Here is a 6,000-nt window from a genome sequence, read left to right as displayed (position 1 = left end):
AAAATGTAAGAAACATTGCATATTGGAATGAATTGACAGATGCACACTATCCATGATAGAGAAAGGGGGATACATCTCCTTACTGAATAAACAAAAACTAAGCAACATCTGGATTTCCTAATTCCTCACCTGTTCAAAGCACAGCTATGGAATAGTCCCAGACAACAACGGCTGGTGGCAATGACTGACTCCTTGGCATGTATGTGTTGCTGCTTGCAGAACTGAACTGCTTACATACCCATGCCAATGTCACTCAACCATGTTTTTGCTTTGCTTTGGTTTCCCCAAAGGGCATACATGAAGTTTTGTTTACTTGAACTGACCCTCAGGCATAGGTAGTCATAGCACAGAAACACAGACACAAAATTAGGTCATGTATATGCCTATGAAAAGCTCCTATGGTGACTGGGAAGCTCAAGCTACAAACAGAAGACAACAACTTCAAAACATCTATAAGTTAAACCTTAAAGAAAAATGTAGATTGGACACAATTCCTAAAAGAGCTGAAGAAAGAGATAAAAAAGAACAAAAAATGATTTCCAATACAATAAGAGCAGTAGAGGAAAAAAATGGGAAAGAGAAAAGAAATAATGTGCTTTCCTTAAAATGATAAATAATATCTATATAAAACCAATAGCAAACATTATCTGTAATGGAGATAACCTAGAAGTTTAAAACTAATAACTTAAATGAAAGTGATGAGTATTTGTAATAATATAGAATGCTCAGATTAACAGGAAAAGAATTAGAGAACTTAGAGCCAAATCTCAGAAAAAAGAAATTAAACAAATGACAAATGAGCTCCCAAAGGTGAGAGAGGGAGACCAGAATCAGATGCATTTATAAGCTAATTCTCTCAAACTATCAAAGAACAATTAATTCCAACATTACATAAACTATTTGCAAAAATAAGAAGAGGAATGCCATGGATACAACATAATTAGATTTTACCAATGCATTTGACATACATTTTATCCTATCCTGGGGAAATAATCAATTCCAAAGAATAATCTTTAAGGAATTGCCATCAACCTGTAGGTCTCCAATGAATTACCCATGGAACTATGTTAGTCTATGTTTATGGGCTATTCGATTTTTAAAAATTTATTGTTGACATTGTGTTATTTAAAAGTATTGGGGTTCTATTTTGGCTTTGATTAAAATACTATTTTCCCTTATAATATCAGCCTTCATCATCATTTTTAAAAATAACAACATAGATAAAGTAAAAAATTAGCACGTTTAGGAGGCAGTCAGGTAGCTCAGTAGATTGAGAGTCAGGCCCAAAGATGGGAAGTTTTGGGTTCAACTATGACCTCAGATACTTCCTAGCTAGGTGACCATGGGCAAGTCACTTAACTCTATTGTCTAGCCCTTACTGCTCTTTTGGCTTGAAAACAATATACAACACTGATTCTAAGATGGAAGATAAGGGTTAAAGAAAGAGGCATATTTAGCAAATTTGTAGATGACAGAAGATCATAAAAAATAGCTGATGAATGACAAATAGGATGCCAAGGTATCTTAACATGCTAGAATGATGTGCTGAATCTAATAAAATGAAATATATTACTGATAAATGTAACATCTTATACTTGAGTTAAAAAACACAACTGTACCATTTTGGAGAGTAATCCGGAATTATGTCCAAAGAGTTATAAAACTGGGTATACCTTTTGACCCAGCAATACCACTACCAGGTCTGTTTCCCAAGGTGATCAGGGAAAAAGGAAAAGAACCTCTTTGTTCTAAAATATTTATAACAGCGCTCTTTGTGGCGGCAAAGGACTAGAAATTGAAGGGATGTTTATTAATGGAATGGATAAACAAGTTGTGGCATGTGATTGTGATGGAATATTACTGCACCATAAGAAATGATGAACAGATTAATTAAAAAAAATATGGAAAGGGGGCAGCTGGGTAGCTCAATGGATTGAGATGGGAGGTCCCAGGTTCAAATCTGACCTCAGACACCTCCCAGCTGTGTGACCCTGGGCAAGTCACTTGACCCACATTACCTAACCTTACCACTCTTCTACCTTGGAACTAATATACAGTATTGACTCCAAGACAGAAGGTAAGGGTTAAAAAAATATGGAAAGACCTATGTGAAATTATAAAGAGTAAAATGAGCAGAATCAAGAAAATATTTTATACAAAAACAGAAACACTGTTTGAAGAAGAAAATGTATGTCCACTTCCAGAGGAAAAAACTGACAGAAATAATAAGCAAGACAGTTTTATTTATACATATATCTTTTTGTATATGATGCCTTCTCTTGTGTGGAGAGGGGAGGGAAGAAGAGATGGAGTTATCTGGGAATTTCAATTGTAAAATGTAAAGGAGATTCAATAGGCAATAATTCATGCAAGGAAGATCTGTAATTCTTCAGAGCCTGAAAGTTCAATATGAGCCAACAGTGACAATTAAATGTGATATCGCATCCAGAAAAGCTTAATGCAATCTGAGGCGGCATGAGAAGAAGAATCATATTCCCTAGTAAGGGCAATCATCATCCTGCTTTCTTTTCGCCTCGTCAGCATCATATTTTAGGAAGGACATCAACAAACTGGACATTCTCCACAGACAGGATGGCGAAACGCTGGCCACCAGGCTACATGAGGAGTAAGGACCTTTAGTTGGCAGACAAATAGGAAGTCACTGAAAAGTTTTGAGTAGAAAAGTGGCACAACCAGACCTAAGAATAAAGGTCAGACTGGTGGCCCAGTGAAGGATGGATAAGAAAACAGGCAGGAAGATCAGGGGGAATGCCATAGACATAACATACCTGTATCTCATTAAAGCCATTGACAAAGTCTCTTATGCTCTGCCTGTGGGCAATGCTAATATTGGGTTGAATTAGGAACTGGATGAATGACCAGACTCAAAGACCATAGCCAATGGGTCAACAGTCCTCTAGTGGAATGCCCCAGGACCTGGCATTGGTCCTGAGGGGTTCAACATTTTTGTCAATGACTTGGATGAAAGCATAGAAGGCATGCTTGCACAACTTGCAGGTGTCATGAAGCAAAGAAGGATAACATTTTGGCAGACAGAATCAGGAACCAAACAGAACCCAACAAGCTAGAAAATGGGATGAAACGAATAAGGTGAAGTTTGATAGGAATATAGGTAGTTTTTATACAAGTTGAAAAAAAATCAGCCTTATAAGTCAAGGACGGGGAAGGTGTGATAAGACAATAATCCCAATAAAAAATATCTAGGGGTCTTAGTGGACTGAAAACCTCACACCATTTGGACATGGCAGGCAAAAAGGCGATGCTAGAGCGAAATAGGCAGAACTGGGAGAACATTGTACACAGTAACAATATTGGATGATGGTTATCTGTGAAAACGTGGCTGCTTTCAGCAATGCAATGACCTGGGACAATCCTGAAAGTCTTATGACAGGGAATGCTTCCACCTTTCACATTAGTGTATCTTTGTTTTATTTTGGGGTTTGGGTTCTGTATGACTTTGCTCTTACAACAATGACCAATATGGAAGTGTGTTTTGCATGAAAATGAAAATAAAAATAAAATAAAAGCAAAAAAAGGCAATGCTATTCTAGAGAAATGCTATTTGAGGAGAAACAAATTGTCTGGAAGGAAAGAAGGGACAGTTCCTTAGTTTGGTGCCTTGGCCATAGTCAGACCCTATCTGGGGAACTGTGTTCAGTTCTGGTCACCATGTTTTAAGGAGATAAATAAGCTGGAACATGTCTAGAATAGGGTAACCAGGAGAGCAAAAGAACAAAAAAAGGTCATACTAAGATTCATTGACTCAACTGGGGATCTCTAGGCTAGAGTAGAGAAGATCTAATTGAAACATGACAAATGTCTTCAAGTACTGAGTGGGCTGTCGGGAAGAAGTATTATCTTAGTTTTACAAATGAGGCAACTGAGGCCCCTAAAGGTTAATCCCCAAGATCTCTAAAGTTATTCAGTCCATAATTGGTGAAAGGATACTGAATAGAACCCAGGCGTTCTGCCTTTTCTATTATTCCATGCTGTATCTCTGCCCTCTACACAGACAGGTCAACTGTATTGGCAGGTAGTACAGAGGATAGAGTATTGGACCTGGAGTCAGGAAGTCCCAGGTTAAACACTAACTTTTTTATGTGACCCTAGACAAATCACTGCCTCAGTTTCCTCAATAGTAAAATGGAGATGATAATAATAGCATTTTTCCTAGGGCTATTGTGAGGGTCAAATGACAAAATATTTGTAAAATCCTTAGTTAACCTCAAAGCTTTATCTGAATGTTAATATTCTTATTTTGAGTCCTAAAGGGCAGAACTGGGAGCTGTGGGTGGAAGTTGCAGAGAGACATATGGAAGGAAAATTCTCATAATAATTAGAGCTACCCAAAATGGAATCCATAGGAATCAACTCCCTTGGGGCAAGGAGAAGAGATAAAGAGAGAATAATCTATTAGCACCAGCTAAATGGTTTACAAATATTATGACCTTTGATCCTCACAACAAGCTTGGGAGGTCTGCCATGAATTTGGATTATATGCGTGTCATGGAACAGTAAGAGTATACTTTGGCATCAGTTTCAAGTACAAACTTACATAAAATAGCCACAGGGTAGTTGCTATACAAGGCAGTTAGTGGCACAGTGGTTAGAGTCATGGGTCAGGAAGACCCAAGTTCAAATCCGAACTCAAGACACTTCCTCGCTGGGGGACCCTGGGCAAGTCACTCAATCCTGATTGCCCAGCCCTTACTGCTTTTCTGTCTTGGAACCGAAACACAATACTGATTTTAAGGTGGAAGGTAAGAGCTGTTTTTTTAAAGAAGCCTATTGAATGATGTATGTATAAGACAGTGGGCCACCTGTAAGGCTGTGGAAGCCAAAGCTCCCCTATTGAGTGTGGGGTATGGTGTTTACAAAGATGACCACCATCTGGATCGGTTCCTCTCCTTGCCCTTTGAGTCGGTTTCAATGCCCAAAGACTGTTCTTTTTGTTTTGGGGGCTATTTTTGGTACTTGGAGATTCCCAGAGAAAAAGCCCATAGGTCAATGATGTTCAAAGCAACGGGCTTTTATTTGATGTGCTTTTAACTCACACAAGTGAAAGGTACTTAACCTGAGCCGTCTGTGGGGAAGAGGAAGGAGGTGAGCTGGCCGGAGGTAACTGCTGCTCCCCATCGTTAGGGACTGACCAGCTATGGGGCATGGATCCTTGTGTCCTGAATTCAACAATGGCATAGAAGCATGTGTATGCTGCTGTATTTCTGTGCCGAAAGGAGCTGCATTTTTCACTGTGGTATAGACTTTGCAGGTAGAAGCCACTGATCACCCCATCCTCTTGGCAAGAGTTTTCTCTTCCCTGACGTGTAATACCCAATACGCATCCATCCGTGGTGAGGCATCATTGTGCTTATGATTTTTTTCCAAATATTTTATTTTCTCCAATTACATGTACATTTTTTAAACATCTTTTTTCTTTTTAAATTTTGAGCTCCAAATTCTCTCCCTCCATCCCTCCCTCCCTTCCCTCCTCTTTGAGAAGGCAATTTGAAATAGGTTATATATGTGCAGCCACGTGCACCTGGTTTTTATCCCAAGAAGTAGCCTGTTTGGAATGTACGTGAGGCAAGGTGCCCCTGTCATGATGGTAGGAGTATGCCCATGTTGCTTTTCATGTACAATTATAATTTTTTGGTTTGGTGTTAAGATTCTGAAAGCCTGCTCATTCCTTTGGGAAAGGTCCAATGAAGTAATGAGCCAACTGAGAGCCTGGGGAAGTAGACCAAGATGGAACCCAAAGACTGGAGGTCCCGTCCACTTATTAGATATGATTTTTATCTGCATGTATATCTAATTGTCCTTACCGAATTGGAAGCACATGCAGGCAGGAGCTACAGCTTAACTTTATATTCATAGGTCTTAAGTATTTATTAGGTACCTACTATGTGCCAGGCACATTGTTCACTAATAGTGAACACTGAATACATGGAAGTGTTGTTGAAGGGATTCTTGAATCATAGA

Source organism: Gracilinanus agilis, chromosome 2, assembly GCF_016433145.1.
Source record: "Gracilinanus agilis isolate LMUSP501 chromosome 2, AgileGrace, whole genome shotgun sequence".
NCBI lineage: Eukaryota > Metazoa > Chordata > Mammalia > Didelphimorphia > Didelphidae > Gracilinanus > Gracilinanus agilis.
The sequence above is the reverse complement of the archived record's forward strand: the minus strand, read 5'-3'. Positions refer to the sequence as shown.